We start from the raw sequence: 22,286 nt of genomic DNA on the forward strand, positions 1-22,286 counted from the left end.
TCAGCGACAGTAAGCTTGTGTACGTTATTCGGATATCTCCAAACACCTCTTAACACCCTCGTTAATCGCTCGTAATTTAAGGTATTGTATCGTCATGGATAATCCGTTACTGAAGCTAACATAAAACATTGGACAAAAGTGAAAGGAAAATCAGATAGGTCCTTTTTCCAACAACAGATCAGGCAGACAAAATATGACCTACATTTGTTTAAATCTCATTGTATTCAATAAACAATATGCACACTTTTCTCATGGCTTACACTGACAGTTATTTTATAAGTTGCAGTGAGCCCTAGTGAGTTTAGTAATGCATGAAGATAATGTAAAATAATGCATTAATTCCTTTAAAGAAAATTTACGTAATTAAGAAACGTTCTTAAGTTCTGTCTTTTAGTCAAAGTTATTTATTGTTCTCAATGGTGATACACTGGTTTACACAAAATTATATACTAAAATGTAAAATTTATATATCCAGCAATGAGAAATAACAAAAAAAGTTAAACTGGTATCACTTTTGTGTAACAAAGAAGCTGGATTGCGCATATTTATCACTTCAATGAATCATTTTGAAAGTGTTTCATATGCCGTTAGTCATTTTGAAGAGTTCCTCTTATCCCGTCCCTAGATTTGCCACCTAATGTCACTTATTTCCATGTAAAAAGGGTGGCAATTGGTGGAAATATGTGGCATTAGCTGGCGTTTGGTGTAATTCAACTGTTTTTTCCACATAAGTGAAAAATTTGCCACCAAATGCCACTTTATTTTGGTGGCATTTAGGTGGCATAAGGTGTAAATTTGAACATAGTTTTTCTTTATGGTGGCAAAAAGGTGGAATCTGGTGGAAAGTAGAACATAGTTTTTTTTCATGGTGGAAATTGAGTGGCGTTAAGTGGAAAATACGGACTTAGAAAATTTTCTTTGTGGCAAATAGGTGGAAAAAAACTTAGAAATTTTTGTGGTGTTTGATTTAAAAGCAAACTGAAAGACATTGGATTACCATGTACAAAAATCTTTAGTTTATACTAATTTATTTATTCTCGATTGCCAAACAAGTTCTTACAACTTATATTAATGGCTCTCGAGACTCATTCCAGATGGAACCAACCTCTAAGAGCAGAGAGAGAGGAATTAAAGTGTCTTGCCTAAGGACACTACCACCAAGGTAGTGGCCGGGATCGAACCTGGGACCCTTCGTTCTCAAGGCGGACGCGCTACCACTGCACTACGGCGGCTCCAAAAATCTTTACATAGACTCGGTGGAATCAAGGTACAATGGACACTAAATTTCAAACTTCAGGCCTAATTGACACGGACCCTGACTTTGCTCCACATTGAAAACAGCTCGTAGAACACAAAATGCCCCCCACCCCCACCCTTGATGCATTCAGTAACTGTACAAGAAACAGAACTCATTTGGTCACTGTGAACTGGACGTTGATGTACTGACCTCAAATCAATAATTATGGGTCATTTACAAGTCAAAAGTGACTGCTGTATCAAATGTGATCTTAGACCAAAGCATTCTCTAGTTATTGGGCAAAAAATGTTCTAGTGTTCTGGGTCAGTGTGACCTAGACCTTCGACCAATTGACCTCAGAATCAATAGTGGTCATCTGCTGGTCAGAATCAACCTCCCTATTTAGTTTCATGATCCTAGGTCTAAGAGTTCTCAAGTTAATATCCGGAAACAGTTTAACTGTACCAGGACACTGTGAACTTGACCTTTGACCCACTGAACTCAAAATCTACAGGGGTTATCTGCTAGTTATGACCAACCTTCCCATTCACTTTCATGATCCTAGGCCCAAGAGTACTAGAGTTATCATCTGGAAACTGCTTAACTGTTCCAGGTCACTGTGATCTTGACCTTTGACATACTGGCTGCAAAGTCAATAGAGGTCACTGCTGGTCATGTCCAACCTCCAAATAAAGTTTCAAGATCTTAGGCCCAAGTGTTCTTGAGTTATCATTTGGAAACCGATTGGTCTACATACCGAACAACCGACAGACTGACAGACGGACTGACCGGCATCTGCAAAACAGTATAACCAGGCTCCTTCTTCAAAGGGTTTCGTTGAAATGAGAATAAGTCTACGCTGTTTCCAGCTGGACAAAAATAATATTCAGAGTGGTATACAAAAAAATTTGAACTTTGGTTATTTTGTGAGACAGAATATTTATTATTATTTATTATATCTTTGTATTATATTCAATGTAAATATTAACAAGTCACTTTTTCAATCAACAATTCTGAAAGACAGAAAAAGGTGGAAAATAGGTGGCAACTAGTGGAAACTGGCTGAATCTGAAAAGATCATTTTTGAATGTGTCTGCGCCTATTATTTCTGCATGAGTGAAAGTTGATTAAAGATAAGATTAATGATAGATCAAGTTACAAGCTCCCACACAAATGTATAGAAACAACCCCAGGTGGAATTTGGGTCAGTTAAGATTCATATATGCAGGTGAACATCAGGTCAGATGCAAAGAAATAGTTCTTGCCTTTTCTCCTCATTAATTGAAAAAAAGAAGTGTATATAAAAAGGATGCTTTATGCTTTTACAATAGCTTTTCAACATAAGTATTTGACACCTTCTTTAGCTGACCAAAATAGTGTATGTGTGGAATCAATTTGTCTGTGTAGTAATACCAAAATTTGAAAACTGGCATTTGATGAGTCAGGGAGAAAATGGAAACACATTGTGAGAGGTAACAATATTATACTGTTTATTTTTTTTTTTAGTTATTACTGGCTTTAACATTGTCTTACTTACTTAATCTTAACAAATACTTAAATTGAAACAACATTTACAAAACTGCTTGAAATTAAAATCAACAAATCTCCTTTTATGTCTTGGGAAGTTTGGCAGATGGATAAATCCCAGATAAATTTTCTGGAATATAGCTCAATCATGTTTATAACAGTGCTTGTAAAATTGTATCATTTTGTAATTATTTACATTATTGATTAGCACTTGGGATACAATATGTACTTTAAACTGTTCATACCAGGAACCTTTTGTGAAAAAAAAGTGCAACTTTGTGACATGATCTGCCTGCCTGACTGTATACCTGAGCAGCATACAGCTTATTACTGCATGAAAGAAACATATCAAGATAATTCTGAATCAGGTAAATATTATATGTTTTTATAAAAGCTAATGTTTAAATAACCCTAAATTTTACCTATCTCTTATAAAGAAATACACCAATTAATAGAATTTCCTGGCATATTATATGAGAAATGTTAATTATAAATGTGATGAAAAACCCAAGTGCCATTATTATCTTTTGCTAAAGGCGGAGGGATATTATTTTTGGTGTTGTCCTTTCTGTTTCATCTGTCCGTCAGATTAACTGAAAATGCTTGTAATTGGAAAATTATTTTAGTAGCTTAGTCTATAGAATTACTAAACCTCATGTAATTATTATAAGCTCATTAACACTGCTCAATTGTTTACCTAATAAAAGAAGTATTTTCGCTTGATTTGGTAAAAAATGGGGATATTTCCTGTATCTATTAATGGATGTTCATGAAACTTTATAAAAATGTAGATCACTACAGGACAGCATTGCATGTGCAATTTCCGCCAGGATCACTTCAGTAACCAGAGTTATTGCCCTTTAATTGTTTTTCAATCCATAAATTCCTACATAACAAGTGCATTGATAGATATTCATTAAAATTTGACACAAGTGTAAATCGCTTTGGAGCAATGGTGCTTCCACATCTTTCATCAAATCTCAAGTTCTTGCATTGTTAATTATTGCACTTTTATTGATTCAAGATGCATGTATACCCACAAAACAGTGTATCCTTTTGAGTAAATAGAATTTTTTTACAATGTAGATTTTGATGAAACTTCTCACAGTTTTAATAAAGATGTGGCATATTATTTGACAAAGATTAAGTTTGAAGAGTTTGTTTTCAGTGAGTTAGTTCAGTCTTTTGATTTCATATTTCCTAGAGGAAATTTACAATTTTCTGCTAAATTATTCAGAATGTTAGAAAAAATATATCTTTTAATAGATGTATGGTTTTCTGTTACAGATTGTGTGCTGGAACATCCAAAGGAGCGAAATTTGGAGACTTAAGCCATCCTGGAATATGAAAAAATAAGGCTGCATTTACAACATCCTGATCCTCGTGTTCAGATCTTTTGTGATTTCTTGTGAAGGGTCTTTGATTTTTGCATAAAAATAAAAAATATATTAATAAAATTTGATTTTTGCTTACTACTGATTTTTTTTTTTTCAGATCCAGCAGGTGCAGCCGATTTCCACTAGCTGCCACTTATTTTCCACCTATTGCCAGCTATTTGGTGGCATTTAGTGGAAAATAGGACTGCCACCATAGTGGCGTTTTGGTGAAATTTTGTCCACTTACTGCCACCTTTTAGGTGGCAATTGGTGGAAATAAGTGGTGTTTAGTGGAAAATTGATTTTACACCATTATGGTGGCGTTTTAGTGGTAATTTGTCTAAATACTCCACTTACTGCCACCATGAAGGTGGCGATTGGTGGAAATAAGTGGAAAACATGTTTTCCACCATAATGGTGGCATAATGGTGTAAAACTGTCTAAATACTCCACTTATTGCCACCTAAAGGTGTACACAAGTGGAAAAAGGTGGAATTTAGTGGAAAACAGCTTTGCCACTGTCCTGTTCATTTTTTCACCATTTTGGTGGCATTTTAGGTGGCATTTTGGTGGAAAATTGTCTAAATACTCCACCATTGAAAAGGGTGGCATTATAGTGGCAAATCTAGGGACGGGATTGTTCAGGAGTACTTTGCTTCAAATAATGTAACACAAAAAGGCATTGTCATCGAATATAATTACAGTCTTTTAAGCTAGTGGTTGTAATTACAACATTTGAACTGTATAAAAATCTAAAATTTTAAAAAGAAAACATGAACTTAATCAATATATAAATATAATATATTATATAACTGATCAATATACATGTACTTACCCAGAGACACTAGCACACACGCCATTAGGCAAACTAATACCGATACGCTAGCCATGATGACACTTAATCAAATAAAAAATTGGTCGAAATTTTGATTATATATGCATAAAATTATAACCAATATCTTTTGGCCATATGAAATCTGACCTTAATTATCCAAGTTTTGGATCAAAGGTCGAGACAAGAATGTCAAAATTCCTCATGATAAAAAAATTACTGTGTTAAGTGTAACATAATTTGGAGATATTTGCAATTTGGCACATTTCAAATACAGAGTCAGCTTTGTCGGATGCTCCACATAAACTTATCATAGTTATTTAATGGCGTACAAGCTTCTCCTTGTCTGAAGTAATGAATAGTTTTTTCTCACTTATCTAAAGGAACATATGACAAAAGTAAGAATGCCATATCCGTTTTAAATGATTGAAAAATATGATAATATTTTAGTGGTACAGGACATCTCTGTTCTCTACTTGGCTGAACAGGAAAAAGAAAAAACAGAATACTTAAAAATCAAGACATTACAGGATGAGATCCTGATCGAGCTGAAGAAAGATTAAATAAATGAAAAGATGATATGTTTCATTGTTACAGTAACAGTACATCACTACACCAGCTACTTAGCTCCACATGAAAAAAAAGCAAAAAACAAAAACAAAACAAAAAACAACTTAAATTGGGAATTTGTAAATTGACACTGGTCAAGACATGTGCTGTGTATGGTATGTTATACTGGAGACAGTATCCATGTACCATGTCTAAGCTCATATTCGTCCTACATCTCTGATTTATACGGGTCAGATCTTCATTGAATTAAGAATTACATGTACGGTAGCTGCTTAACATGTATGTTAAAATTATTAGGGTTCTGTTAAAGAATCCAGCAAAGTTGTTATTGTTAACTGAACACTGTATGTATGTAAAATGCAGTAAACTGTTGAAAAAATATGGTCAAACCCATTAAGTCATCAAAATATTTTTCATTACACCATAACTTAAATGCACAGTGGACAGAAATGTATTTGTTGTACAGAGGTTGCTGCTCTTCAGAAACATTGGCTACATTTTGCTACGAATTACATGTACTAATATGTTGTCTTTATAGGGAGGCATTCACACCTCAGAGGTGTCTTTATTATAGGTTACAATGTCACTGAAATGTTCTTGAGAAATAGCATTAAACCCCATTGAAAATAAAGTAGTTTCTTACAGTTTTACATAGGCTGAAAATAAGTACACTGTTTTGATAAATTTAGCAAAGTACAATGTATAAAGATTCTATATATTATCTTTAATATTATGGCCATGAATATATTTAAGCAGCTGTTTGCATGTTCATGTGTATCATTTCTATTGTTTTCCATATATTGTTACCTGCGGCATATTGGAAAGCAGCAAGTTGTGTAGCACATGGGTATTCTGCAGAGTTATAGGACTTTGAAATTAGCTTGACTTTTTGAAGAAAAAGTAGAGCTATTGCACTCTTTGGTAAAGTCAGATATCTCTGTTACTATCAAAGCTATTGACTTAGTTTAAACATATAATTTTATTTTCATTATAAATTATACACAAAGTCAAACCGTTTTGTATAGCAATAAACAATAAGATGAACATAAGTTTCTAGTCTAAGGATATTATGTTAACAAGACTATAGAGGCTTATATTAATACAGCTCCTTGAAAATTTGTCTTGTGGTGTTCAGTGTACGACTACTTAGGGAATAGAGAAGAAGAAGAAAATGATGAGAAAAAACATCAAAGAAGAGGGGACATAGGATCGTTGTTTCAATGAAGATTTTAAAGAGATTGAATGCTGAACTATTGACTTGAAAATTATAACAGTTATTTACTATCAAAGTCTACACCAGGAGAAACAATCCATATAACTCTGATTTGAGTTTTGACAGTTATGCCCATTTTTAACTTAGAATTTTTTGGTTAGAGGTTTTGATAAAATAAATATCTCTCTGTTGCTATCAAAGCGTTTAACTTGAAACTTAAAACAGTCATTTACTATCAACGTCTACACCAGATGAAACAACCCCATAACTCTGTTTAAATTTTTACAGAGTTATGCTCCTTTTTAACTTAGAATATTTAGTTAAAGTTTTATTAAGTTTTTACTGGCAAAGCTCTTGAATTCAGAGTCAAGCACTGAAAAAAGTCTTTATGGACAGCTCTTATTTGTTACTTAAGAAATAATAAGTGGTTTATCATAGAATAACTCGTGTTTTGAGTTCTTATGAGTAAGAATATGATAATCACGAGGGCCACAGGCCTGAGTGATACATTGTTTCGCATAAGAATGAAAAACTCGGGTTATTCTGCAATAAATCACATTTAGGAACTTGTTATTTAGATTCAAACACAACATACTAGTGTGGGTTATTGCAGATTCTAACACGATATGATTTATTTTCCTATTAAACAAAGAAGGCTGAAAACAGTGAAGTATTATACAACAATTCACTGTTCTGATGTCACAATTATTACGTCATGGCGTCAAATGGCATAGCAGGGTGCTGGAAAAGAAACCGATTGAAAACAGGCAAATATTTTATGAATGCTGTCAAGGATGTACTTTAAAATCGTTGGTAACTTGTTAGAATTGAAATAATAAATCTCATTAAGTGATTTACTCTTGAATAAAAACATTGTTGTTCAGATGCGTATTATTATATCGCTTGGGCTGCGCCCTCATGATATAATTCCTTCTCATCTGAACTCCAAACAATGATTTATTCAGCAACAAACCACTAAATGAGATATATTATTTCTTAAATAACCTGAGATAGATTTTGCTCTACATGTATGTAGGTTATTTGCTGGTGATGTGTTAGAATATATGATATACATACAGTCCACATAATTATGCAATCATGTGTGCATCAAATTGCAATGTACTATGTCAATGCATGCAGGGGTTACATTCATTACCTTTAGTGATAGCTCTAGTTGCTGTTTGAATTTGAGCAGGACAGAAATTTGACTTTTCTTGCGTATTACATTGGACTTTGCAGTAAGTTGCATTTTTAAGGTACTTTAATTGTTACTTTTCATAACAAACTTAAAATTGTTATTGTTCATAGTTGCTGGATTGTTTTCCTGTGACCTTTAGTATTTTAAGTAACCACTTGACGTAACATCTATATACTGTACTGTGCAGGCCCATTATGTGTTACAATAAATCTATTGTGTAAATTTTAGAAACATCCAAGATTGCAACTAGACATATCCTCACCCGTGAACCACCTAAGGTGTCTCCATAACACTTGGTATGTGGCACCATGGTAAGAATATCTCTTAAATTTGCTGGACAGGTTGTGTTTGCCCCTTTAAGAAATGGCTCGAGCTGAAAATATGAACATTTTTAAATAACTTCACTTGATGGGTTTTCCCAAATTTGGTCTATAGCATTATAAAGTCCTCCTCAGATGTGTTTATATCATGCTGTTTGATTTTTTTCTAGGGGCTGCCAGAGAAATAGAAAAACCTTCAAGTAGTTTCATCACTTAAACCACAGTGTGGACTTTCACCAAACTTGTTCAGAAAAAGTCCTATACGGACCTATCTAAAGTTTTTTATCTTCAGTAGAAAACTCTTAACCACTTCTTTTCATGAGCAACTTAATGTATCTTCACCAAAAATGCAGCATCCTCATATGGCTTGCTTTCAAGTTTGTCAAATGGTTCCACTTTAGCCCCTTGTAGGGGCCAATAGAGATAAGAATGGAAAAAAACAACAATAAACTTCTCATAAACTGCTTGATGTATTTTTATACCACTGGTGTTGGAAGAACTGGATGACATAGTAAGTACCTGTGTGTATAAGAAATTCTGTAAACAAAGGAATCTGGCGATTTTTTTTTTTTCAGTTGTACTTTATACAGTATTTTTTCATATAAAATACATACAAAATATCAACTTAATAAGTACACAGTTTAATTTACTGCGGTTCGTAGAACTAAATACAAGGACTTATTTGATAGGTTATAAAATTGTTATTTTATGATTGAAGGGAGGTAACTCAATTTAAAATGTTCTTACAAAATTTCATTATAATGGTATAATTCTGTCATTTCTTTTCAGAAAAAAAAAGTATATTGAAATGTTAAATTTTAATGAACTACAAACACTTATTTATGTGTGTCTGTTTTGATTATTTTGTAAAATGTGTCTTTTACTGTCTGTAGTGAAGTTGCAGAGAAGCAAAGAAAAAAACTGTGTATCAAGAATTCCAGAAATAAAGGGGTTGCAGATCATTGTAGGATATTGTTATGAGACATAAGGAGTTATCCAGCAGAGTTGATGATGTAAGACAAAATATTATATATATTTAATTAACAAATAAATGAGCATTCTTACTGGTAGAGTCAGATTAAATATGAATATTGCAAAAGCTTCCATAATACAGTCCAAGCTTGATGGCTATCTGGGCAAATACTTTTACTAGGTCAAAATTTCGCATATTTGAAATTTTGAGTATGTTTGCGAGATTTAATATTCGCAAAATTGAATTTCAGTTATACTAGTAGTGTGAGCTGGCTTAGTGAAAGGTACATTAAAGGTTGTTACATTTTCCATAGCCTAGCTACAGGACAGATGATAAAGAATTGATCAGTTACATAATAGTAACAAAAGCTAGTCTGTTTCTACGTTTTTTTTGTCAAGCTCGCTTGTGGTGAGCTCGATATAGTCACCACTTTTGGCAGTTCGGTGTATGTGCGTCCATGCATGCATCCGTCTGATTTTGTCCGGACCATAACTTTTGCATGCATGGACCAATCTTGTTTACATTTGGCATGAATTTTTACCTCATGGAATAGGCGTGTTATGCGTAAACCCCATATTCCTATCTCAAAGGTCAAAGTCACAGTTGTAGGTCAAATTGAAATTTGTCAGGAGCATTTCTTCTTCATGCAAAGTGGGATTTTGATGTAACTTGGCATGAATGTTCACCATTATGAGACGGAGTGTCACGTGCAAGAACCAGTCCCTGGTGTAAGGTCAATGTCACACTTGACACCTGACGGGCTCGACATTCTGCACGTGGGCATACTTGTTTACAGAACTTGCATACTTGTTTACAGAACATGGTCATCGGATTTGTTTGGTTTTATTCGTTAGTGTTTATCTTCCGATATTGAATCGGTGATACTCGTCAATGTGCGCCGCTGGCGGAAATTGCCGAAGTGCACTGAAGCAATATCGTTGGTGAACACTTGTCAGTCTATTGTATTGTACATGTCTAATTGTTTTTTGTCCGTTTCATGTTTTTGTATGGGAGTAAGAATGAGAGAAAGAAATATATTGGTTCTTCATTGATAACAGTCTTTTCTGCACACACATCTCATTTCCAATCCTGCACTTTCTCTAGTCCACTCTTACAAGTAAGACGTGTAGATCCTTAAAAAGAGAAAAATGTGAATATCTATGTGCAGTATTGTATTGTTTTAGCCATCTTTTATTGTTTGTCTAATATATCATGTTTATATATATGTTTTAGGCCAATTAATTATGGAGTATAAGTAAACGAGCTTAACAAACCTACGTCAGAGTAGTGTATTAATTTACACCCTGTGACGGTAAGTTTATTGGATGTAATAATTATAAACTGGCTAAATATACAACTTTAAAAAGAAACAGAAAAAATAATTATAGGTTATTAGCTTTGTATCGGGAAATATGCACAAGTTCTTCAGCGGAAATATTGCGCGACTTTAGGAGCACAATATTCTTCCGCTGAAGAACGAGTGCATATTTCCCGATGCAAAGATAATAACATTTTTATTACATACGCATCTATACGTATAAATATTATGTAAATATCATAAATTTGTTCAATAGCCTGAATAGGATTGACAATACTGAACTAAATAAAAAAAATAGTGCAACAACACACACTGAATTACGTCATGCTCCCGATATGAAATTCAGGCGTCAGTGTATGGAAAAATATTGACGTTTCCGGTACCAGTGTAACTTAACGGGAAACAGAAACGAGTATGTAATAATGGGAGCTTTTAATTGTACATTATTTATTTCACAAGCGTTTTTATTACTTTAGCTCACATAAGCAGAAAGAGCTCATGGTGAGCTTTTAAGGTAGTTGGATAATCTATCATTTCTTCTCAGTCAACTGTTGTCTACAATTTCTTTAATGAGCATTTCATAAAACACCAAGACAGTTTCAGCCAAACTTTACAGGAATGTTCATTGATGTTTCCCTTTCAGATTCCATCAAATCTGATTGGCAGAATTTTTTATGACTGAAGGGGTGGCAGATAGTAAGCAGGTAACTAAAGTCTTAGCCGACAGTCAAAACTTCATAGGATGATTGTAGTGAAGACCAAAATAATATTGAGACTTGAAATGGTTTCCACTCGATAACTTAAGACAACTTTAACTAGTTGCCTTAACACTTTATTGGATGGTTGCCTATGGTCAATAGATTACCTCAGTAGTTTTGGGATTCAGTAAGTCAAAGGTCAAGGTCACCATTACCTGAGACTGAAAATGGTTTCTCTATATAATTAAAGAATGTCTTGGCCTACAGTACCGTATTTAAATTCAGTGTCAGCAAATGACCTTACCATGTTTGGGGTCAGTAGGCCAAAGTGCAAATTAGTCAAAGTGATCTCAGGACAGAAAATGGGACATGCCATCATTGGTATACATGTTTTACAAACAACTTTTGTTTCATACTTTTTTTAGCTCAGTTTAACTTTGTAAAGGTGGTGAGAATTTAGTAAAGGTGCATAGTCAGGTATCCATTGTACTTCACAATGTTTTTAATTTAACAACTTCTTCTCTGAAATAACTGATCAGAAATATACCAAACTTGGACTAAGCGTCTTGGTAATAACCCATCTAAAGTTTGCTCAAATCCTTTAAAGGGGACCACTAGAGCTAAATTTAGAAACTCCTCAACCACTTTATAGATTTCCATAACACTTGGCCTGCAAAATCCTGATATGAACCGGTCTAAATTTTTCCTAAGTGGTTTTACTTGTCCTGGCCTTACAGGGAGTGCCCAGACTAAAACTGAAAAAAAAACCACAAAAACTTAGCATTCCTGTATGAATCTCACTTACAGTTTTTCAAATTGTTCCACTTTTGGCCTATTTTAAGTTACCAAAAAATAATCAAAGCCTTGAAATGTCTGATGGTTGTGGGTTTTTGGTAGATTTATTTTCTGTTTAAATGCCAGTCTATGAATATACATGAATGAGAAACAAATACAAGTTTAATGTGCCTCATAACTAAGATGAACTCTGCCTGACCCAGCTTTTGATGTAACCATGGGCTGGAATACCTCATCATTGATAGATCTTATATAATCTAAATGGTCAGTGTGAGTGGATACAGGTTGAATAAGAACTGTTCATTGATAATTCATCTGCATTGTTCATGAATGGACTATTTTGTGTAGCACATGAACATCATTTGGATGTGATTCGGAATAAAATAAAGATGCTATGATTGTCAGAAATACACTTTAACTTTGGTAGCGGGATAAACCCGCACCCAAAAATAGAAAACAGTCCAATCAAACACCTCAGTTGTCTATAAGCAGTTGCTAGATCTTCATCAAACTTATTCTGTAGTTTCTTTGTACAGACCTGACCTAAGGTTTTGCAAATGGTTTTGCTTGTTCCATTTAAAGGGCCATTAGTGCTAAAATGTGGAGACAAAAAATATTCAAGAGGGCCTCTTCCACTGAATTACATGATGGAATTTCATCAGACTTGGTCTGTAGCATACCTTGATAATAGGCTAAACCGAAAGATAGTGTCTATAGTGCTGGCTAAGGATGTATGCCACCTTATTTCACGTTATTTTCATTTTCTATTAAAATTTATACCTTTAAGGATGTACGAGCATTTTTTTCAGGATATCCGCCATTTTGAAAAATGTTTCTTCGAATATTGCTTTCTAACAAAAGTTTTGCCCAAAATTAATGCTAAATGATTAAAATATGGCTAAAAATGTACCATTTAACCAAATATATTATGCTTTTTGTGAAAAAAAAATTTTCACCCTTATTTTTGGCTGGCATTTTCCTAAAATTGATTTAAGATTTTTAGGGGTAGGGGTAGGCAATTTCAAATATCTATTAAAGTAGATCAGGTTTGGTTTTGATATTTTTCTGACTGATACATATAATGATAAGCTATAAATAAAATAAAAGTTTTTAAGATAGCACTTTATATTATCTAGAAAATATAAATTAAAACAAAAAGAACAAAAAATATCGAAATCCACCACTTTTTAACAATTTTTTCTTAATAAATCTCTTAGATGCAGGGTGACCCCAACTGTTTTTCTTTACATTTGGAAGCATTTTTGTGTGTAATTAATGCTGCAAAATATTTTGAAAATCTTAACGTCAGAATTTTTTTTTGTAGATCTAAATGTTTTTTTCCATTGAAAATAAAGTGGACGGGGTAATTATGTCAACATGTAAAACTTAAAGAGATTTGCTAGTGACAGTTATGCTTATATAATACTGACATCACCATATATTCATATTAACCTGTAAGACCTGAAATCCCTATAAGATTAAGTAGGATATTATATGTTTTATAAAGTACCAACATTTTTTCAATTTTACAAAATTTCAGAAATGTGCAAACAGTGGGTGAAGAAAATACCCTATAAAATTAAAACGAGTTTGGTGACCTATGTTTTTTCTGCTCTTGTTTGTCTTAGAAACTAATGTTCTTCAAGCTCACAGAGTAAGACAAAATTTGCTTGTACATCCTTAAGTATATATAGCTCACTGCCTTAGGACTACAACCTTAAATATATATACAACTCACTGCCTTAGGACTGTTACCTTAAAAATCAGCTACCTTAAAATAATATTAAGGTAAAAATTATTAAAATTTTTTTTTTTAAATTCAAATAATTCTGCATGACTCCTTTTTAGTGCCTGCCAAAGCTAAAAATAAATACAAACCTTTGATAATTGTTCTCATGAATCAGTTAATAGATCTTCATTTGTCTGTAGTGTCAATATATGAAACCAACTTTGAGTTTGTTCAAATGGTTCTGCCTGGACCGAAGGGGTCACTGAAGCTAAGAACAGATATACTTAAAAGTAACTTCTTATGACCCATTGATCTTCACCAAATTTGGTCTGTAATATCCTTATATGGGCTTGTCTCTAGTTTGTTCATATGGTTGCCCTTGGCCCCTATTAGGGGCTGCTAGAGCTAAGAATAGAAAACAAAGCCATAAACAACTTCTTATGAAGCAGTGGATACAGCTGCTCTAATTTTGTCTTGAGCATCCTTCCATTGACCTCTATCACCTTTGTCCAAATGGTTCAGTTTGGCCCAATATTATGAGCTACTATCATAGAAAATAGCAAAGAAAAGCTTTAAATAACTTCTCATGAACTTGTTAATGGATCATTTCTAAACTTGGTTTGTAGCATCCTTACACAGACTTCTACCTACTAAAAATATTCAAATAGTTTTGCATGAACCATTTTAGAGACAACCAAAGCTCAAAATAGAAAAGAACTTTTAAACAACTTCTCCTCATAAACCAGTTAATGGACCTTCATTAACTAGGTCAGTAAAATGCTTGCACAGCCCTCACATATTGTTCTGGTGGTTCTGCTTGGCCCCTTCATTAGGCTTTTAGAGTTAAAAATAGGGAAAATCTTCAAATGACTTCTTCCAGTGAACCAGTTGAATGCATGGACCTCTTATATTGTTTGGTGGTTCTGATTGAAGGTCTTGGGGTTTTCAGAGCTGAAAATAGGGAAAATCTTTCTTCCAGTGAATCAGTTGAATGATGTGGAATAATTCTATTGTTATATAACTTAAACCCACCAGTTAAGGATGTACGAGCGTTTTTTTCAGGATATCCGCCATTTTGAAAAATGTTTCTCCGAATATTGCTCTCAAACAAAAGTTTTGCCAAAAATTAATGATAGATAATTAAAATATGGCTAATAATGCACCATTTAACCAAATAGATTCTATTTTTTGCGAAAAAAAATTTTTTACCCTTATTTTTGGCTGGTATTTGCCTAAAATTGACGTTAGATTTACAATGGGGTAGGGGTAGGTAATGTCAAATATCTATTAAAGTAGATCAGGTTTGGTTTTGAAATTTTCCTGACTGATACATATAATGATAAGCTATAACTAAAATAAAAGTTTTCAAGATAGCACATTATATTGTCTAGAAAACATATATCAAAACAAAAAGAACAAAAAATATCAAAATTCACCCAATTTTTAACAGTTTTTTCTTAATAAATCTCTTAGATGCACGGTGACCCCAACTTTTTTTCTTTCCATTTTGAAGCATTTTTGTGGGTTATTAAAGCTGCAAAATATTTTGAAAATCTTAACGTCAGAATTTTTTTTGTAGATCTAAGTACGTTTTTTCCACTGACAATAAAGTGGGTGGGGTAATTTTGTCAATATGTAAAAATGAAAGAGAATTGTTAGTGACATTTATGCTTATATAATACTTGCATCACCTTGTATTCATATTAACCTGTAACACCTGAAATCCCTATAACATTAAGTGGGATATTATATGTTTTATAAAGTACCACCATTTTTCTAATTTTACAAAATTTCAGAAATGCTTAAGAAGTTGGTGAAGAAAATGCCCTCTAAAATTAAAACGAGTTCGGTGACCTATGTTTTTTCTTCTCTTGTTTGTCTTGGAAACAAATGTTCTTCAAGCTTACTGAGTATGAAAAAATTCTTAACGTTAGAAAAAATTCGCTCCTACATCCTTAAGCTCAATTAGATATACATGTTTTATCTACTTGTAGGTTGGAAGCTGAATTACCTAAGCAAGATTCCATGGGCAACTGACAACACAGCCATTGAATATCTAAAACTAACTTTCATGTGGAGAAGTTGTCAGCTACATGCAGAGAACAGGTTAGAACTTCATGTAGAGAAGTTGTAAGCTACATGCAGAGAACAGGTTGGTACTTCATGCAAAGATGACAGCTACATCTAGAGAACATGTTAGTACTTCATGTAGAGAAGTTGTAAGCTACATGCAGAGAACATGTTAGTACTTCATGTAGAGAAGTTGTCAGCTGCTTGCAGAGAACAGGTTAGTACTTCATGTAGAGAAGTTGTAAGCTACATGCAGAGAACATGTTAGTACTTCATGTAGAGAAGTTGTAAGCTACATGCAGAGAACAGGTTAGTACTTCGTGTAGAGAAGTTGTAAGCTACATGCAGAGAACATGTTAGTTCTTCGTGTAGAGAAGTTGTAAGCTACATTCAGACAACATGTTAGTTCTTCATGTAGAGAAGTTGTAAGCTACATGCAGAGAACATGTTAGTTCTTCATGTAGAGAAGATGACAGCTACATGTAGAGAACAGGTTAGTACTTCATGTAGAGAAGTTGTAAGCTACATGCAGAGAACATGTTAGTTCTTCATGTAGAGAAGTTGTAAGCTACAAGCAGAGAACATGTTAGTACTTCATGTAGAGAAGTTGTAAGCTACATGCAGAGAACATGTTAGTTCTTCATGTAGAGAAGTTGTAAGCTACATGCAGAGAACATGTTAGTACTTCATGTAGAGAAGAACTTTAACAGAGAGACAAAAATGTACAATAAAATTGAAGATCCATTCATATTTTTGTCCCCCCCCCCCCAAATCCCCAAATGAGTGATGGAGGAATATAGATTTGGTCTTGTCAGTACGTCCGTGCTTCCATCAGTGTGTCCGTGCGTCCGTCCGAAGTTTGTGACGCACCTAGCTCAAAAAGTATTTGGTATAAATTGATGAAACCTTGCATGAGTCTTTATCATGACATGAACTTGCGCACCTCCTATTTTTCATCTGGCTCCAGCCCCCATTTTCAGAGTTATGGCCCCTGAAATAGTCCAAAAATGCAAATTTTCATCTGTGAAACGCCTAGCTCAAAAAGTATTTGATGTAGATTCATGAAACCTTGCATGAGTCTTTATCATGATATGAACTTATGCACCTCCTATTTTTCATCTGGGTCTGCCTCCTGTTTTCAGAGTTATGGCCCCTGAAATAGTCATTCTAGCATAAAACTGCTGTTCTTGTCACATTTCGGGGGTGTTTTAACAGGAGAGAAAACGTGTGTTAACAGAGAGATTCTCGCGCTCACGTGCTGTTATAACACCTTTTTATATATGCTAGTTCCGTGGCAAAGCGTACACGTCATTCGGCCCCAAAACGGATAATTCAAAACAAAATGACGTCAACGTAAAAAACAACCCAGACATTCCCGCGCATTTCATAGAAATTTTATGACGTTGAGGTATGATGTATTCATTTATTAGTATTTTTTCCGCGTTTTATGCTGGAATAGCGTTAGCGCATGTTCATTTCGTGTTATAACATCTGGATTCTGCAGACGTTATAACACGAAAAAACATGCGTTATCCCTACAAAAATGCACATTTTTAGCTCACCTGTCACAAAGTGACAAGGTGAGCTTTTGTGATCGTGCGGTGTCCGTCGTCCGTCGTCCGTCCGTCAGTCCGTGCCTCCGTGCGTGCGTGCGTCTGTAAACTTTTGCTTGTGACCACTCTAGAGGTCACATTTTTCATGGGATCTTTATGAAAGTTGGTCAGAATGTTTATCTTGATGATATCTAGGTCAAGTTCGAAACTGGGTCACGTGCCGTCAAAAACTAGGTCAGTAGGTCTAAAAATAGAAAAACCTTGTGACCTCTCTAGAGGCCATATATTTCACAAGATCTTCCTGAAAATTGGTCAGAATGTTCACCTTGATGATATCTAGGTCAAGTTTGAAACTGGGTCACGTGCCGTCAAAAACTAGGTCAGTAGGTCTAAAAATAGAAAAACCTTGTGACCTCTCTAGAGGCCATATATTTCACAAGATCTTCATGAAAATTGGTCAGAACGTTCACCTTGATGATATCTAGGTCAAGTTCGAAACTGGGTCATGTGCCATCAAAAACTAGGTCAGTAGGTCTAAAAATAGAAAAACTTTGTGACCTCTCTAGAGGCCATATATTTAATAAGATCTTCATGAAAATTGGTCAGAACGTTCACCTTGATGATATCTAGATTAAGTTCGAAACTTGGTCATGTGCCCTCAAAAACTAGGTCAGTAGGTCAAATAATAGAAAAACCTTGTGACCTCTCTAGAGGCCATATTTTTCATGGGATCTGTATGAAAGTTGGTCTGAATGTTCATCTTGATGATGTCTAGGTCAAGTTCGAAACTGGGTCACGTGCGATCAAAAACTAGGTCAGTAGGTCTAAAAATAGAAAAACCTTGTGACCTCTCTAGAGGCCATATATTTCATGAGATCTTCATGAAAATTGGTCAGAACGTTCACCTTGATGATATCTAGGTCAGGTTCGAAAGTGGGTCACATGCCATCAAAATCTAGGTCAGTAGGTCAAATAATAGAAAAACCTTGTGACCTCTCTAGAGGCCATCTTTTTCATGGGATCTGTTTGAAAGTTGGTCTGAATGTTCATCTTGATGATATCTAGGTCAAGTTTGAAAGTGGGTCACGTGCCCTCAAAAACTAGGTCAGTAGGTCAAATAATAGAAAAACCTTGTGACCTCTCTAAAGGCCATATTTTTCATGGGATCTGTATGAAAATTGGTCTGAATGTTCATCTTGATGATATCTAAGTCAATTTTGAAACTGGGTCATGTGCGGTCAAAAACTAGGTCCGTAGGTCTAAAAATAGAAAAACCTTGTGACCTCTCTAGAGGCCATACTTGTGTATGGATCTCCATAAAAATTGGTCAGAATGTTCACCTTGATGATATCTAGGTCAAGTTTGAAACTGGGTCACGTGCCTTAAACAACTAGGTCAATAGGTCAAATAATAGAAAAACCTTGTGACCTCTCTAGAGACAATATTTTTCAATGGATCTTCATGAAAATTGGTCAGAATTTTTATCTTGATAATATCTAGGTCAAGTTCAAAACTGGGTCACATGAGCTCAAAAACTAGGTCACTATGTCAAATAATAGAAATAACGACGTCATACTCAAAACTGGGTCATGTGGGAAGAGGTGAGCGATTCAGGACCATCATGGTCCTCTTGTTCAACTTGTGACGCACCTAGCTAAAAAAGTATTATTTGTGCACCTCCTATTTTTCATCAGGGTCAGCCCCCTACATCCAGAGTTATGGCCCCTGAAATAGTAAAAAATGCACATTTTCACCTTGTGGCACGCTTACTCAAAAAGTATTAAATATAAATATAAATTGGTTAAACCTTGCATGAGTCTTTATCATGATATGTACTTGCACACCTTCTATTTTTCATCTGGGTCTGCTCCCTATTTTCAGAGTTATGGCCCCTAAAATAGTCAAAATTGCACATTTTCACCCTGTGATGCACCTAGCTCAAAAAGTTACAACATAAATGAATGAAAACTTACATGAGTCTTTATCGTGATATAAACGTGCACACCTCGTATTGTTTGGCTGGCTCCTTTCCCTATTTTTAAAGTTATGGCCCCTGAAATAGTCAAAAATGCACATTTTCACCTAATTATGTGTCTAGCTGAAAAAAGTATTTGATGTAAATTCATGAAACCTTGCTGGAGTCTTTATCTTAATATTACCTTGCACACATGGCATTCTTCTTGAGAATGTTATGGCCCTTGAAATAGCCAAAAACGTGGATATTTTGTTTGTGATGCTCATAGCTCAAAAAGTATATGGCCTAGCATAATGAATCCTTTTCATAAAATGTTTGTTTAGGCTATACCCCATTAAGACGGCAAACATTTGAATTATTTCCCCTTATTTGTGACAAATGTACCAGTGGGGTGGGGGAGCACACACTGTGTCCTACAGACACATTCTTGTTCGCATTTAAGTTATAAATTTTATGCTAAATAATAAGTTACAGCAGCAAAGTGTAGTGGAGGCTATGATATGTTGTGTAAGAAATCAAATACAAATAGTTGTGTATTTTCCAGGAGGCTCAACTGCAGATATGAAGAGATGACAACTAACAGGAATCAGACAAAATTTTGGTGACCATTTTTATAAAAATACAGTAGTCATGATGTCACATAATATGACTGATACAGACAGCATTGGCTACAAGTATGGATTGTTTTGCAAACATTTTAATTTTATATTCAGTGTTTTTGAGAGTGATCTTGTATCAGTGATGTATAGTTTCATTAATATTTAAAAGTTTATAGCAAAACTGTGTTTCAACACTATTTATACACAATCAGCGGTTATAAGTAGGACATACTAATTTCATGAGGGTGCAGCCCCAGTGAAATTATTTTGTAGGATGTATAACCGCCCAAGTGTATGAGTAGTGTTAAAACACGGTTTTGCTATAAATTTTTTCGATTCTAATATATTAGGACTGCAAATGGTAATACATCTTGCGGAAAAGTTTTATTAGGGCGCAAATGATGGCAAATTATTCTGCACAGCTAATAACCACTCCGTTTGTGTGTAAATTAAATAAAACAGTTGTGTTATGTGACATTTCATTTTAAGCATGTTCTTTAAGTAAAATATTTGATCAAATTTGAAAAAAAAAATTCTCGATGAGCACTTGGTGCTAATACCTTGTCGACGTGACACGACATAATATTGTTGTGATAATTAAAGCATGGTTAGTCATATTAGAATATTTATTATGTAGGTTAGATGAAGGGCTCCCTCATTGTCAGTATGACTGGATAAAGGTTCAAACCCTTTTTAGTCCAGTTGAACCTTAAATCATTTAATTGAAAAAAACATGATATACAGGGATTTTGTATTGAGCAACAGATGAAATTGTTGCAGCACATTATAAAAAATTATTTAAGATTTTTAAATTAATCTTGGCAAAATTATGTTCCTTAAGCCATTTAGGATAATTACATGATAAAATACTGACAGTTTGGGCCTTAAACTCAACTTAATTTATGATTAATCTGATTTCAGGTTCTTGGGAGAAGTAGCATGAACCAGGAGTCATTTGAGGAGGAATGTAAGAATTTCTGGAAAAACAATGACAGAAACTTGTGTCAAAACATTAAAAGGATGACCAGTAAACAGGCTAAAATATTATAAAACAGGTCAGTTATATAAATAGATAGGTCATGTATATAACAGAATCATGGAAAGACTATGGAGGAAATAACAAACCAAGTTGCAATGTTCGGATGAAATAATGGAGGGGTGAAATAATGGAACACAAGGTCACTGGTTCATTTAATCTGGAGGACAGAAAATATATACTGAGACTGTATGTAAGGAATGTGACATTTTCACTGCATATGATTCAGGTTCTTCCGTTCTGTCCTGTGTTTGTAGCTTCAGCAGATGTGTTAGAAATTGTTCCTGCTATATGAGAATATGAAGAGACATTCTGTGTCTTGCTAGAAACTTATTATATTGGCCTTGAAGTGTCATTCATACAAATGAGCACCACAAAGTTCAAATTTGTGAAACAAACAGGATTGTCAGTACTATGATACAACATGGCTGGATTTATTTTATTAATGAAATAATCAAGGCCTTCTTGTGCTTATCATTTACCATGTTTCATATTTCAGATGTGCAGGAATTGAGTATTAAAGCAACAGCTGAAAGATGTTCCAATATCAAAGCATCAAAAAGACAGTTCATGGTAAATCGAATGATAAACTACAAGAAGATGATACATGGTAAAACAAATAATAAATCAGAAGATAAACCACAAGAAGATGATCCATGGTAAATCAGAAGATAAACCACAGAAAGATGATCCATGGTAAATCAGAAGATAAACCACAAGAAGATGATCCATGATAAATCAGAAGATAAACTAAAAGAGGGTGATCCATGGTAAATCAGAAGATAAACTAAAATAAGATAATCCATGGTAAATCAGAAAATAAACCACAAGAAGATGATCCATGTTAAAGCAGAAGATAAACTACAAGAAGATGATACATGGTAAATCAGAAGATACACCACAAAAAAGATGAACCATGGTAAATCAGAAGATAAACCACAAGAAGATAATACATGTTAAATCAGAAGATAAACCACAAAAAGATGATCGGTGGTAAAGCAGAAGATAAATTACAAGAAGATGATACATGGTACAACAGAACATAAACCACAAAAAGATCATCCATGGTAAATCAGAAGATAAACCACACGACAGCAATGCTTATTTTCATTCAGACATATTCTTTACCATAAACTAATTGAGGAAAAATAGACTTCATTCATCTGCTTTGTAATGAATCTGATGTCGCGATTGATGTAATAAATGTTCTCTCAAAGGTCCATGTTATAAAGAGTTATTGTTATTTAACCTTTAGCATGCTAGATAA

The 22,286-nt window shown here is 34.2% G+C and overlaps 1 long non-coding RNA gene across 2 annotated transcripts; it reads left to right on the forward strand.

The window, feature by feature from the left end:
- Positions 1-6,278: 6,278 nt before the first annotated feature.
- Positions 6,279-22,239, forward strand: LOC123559636 (uncharacterized). Of its 2 annotated transcripts, XR_008367289.1 has the most exons (7): positions 6,279-8,784; positions 9,167-9,286; positions 10,480-10,558; positions 11,208-11,268; positions 15,781-15,892; positions 19,929-20,058; positions 20,905-22,239. It is a non-coding gene; the product is annotated as an uncharacterized LOC123559636 (long non-coding RNA). The 2 variants fall into 2 exon arrangements; XR_008367290.1 differs by lacking the exon at positions 11,208-11,268 and having other exon boundaries at positions 6,281-8,784.
- The last annotated feature ends 47 nt before the right edge of the window (positions 22,240-22,286 follow it).

Source organism: Mercenaria mercenaria, chromosome 15, assembly GCF_021730395.1.
Source record: "Mercenaria mercenaria strain notata chromosome 15, MADL_Memer_1, whole genome shotgun sequence".
Classification (NCBI taxonomy): domain Eukaryota; kingdom Metazoa; phylum Mollusca; class Bivalvia; order Venerida; family Veneridae; genus Mercenaria; species Mercenaria mercenaria.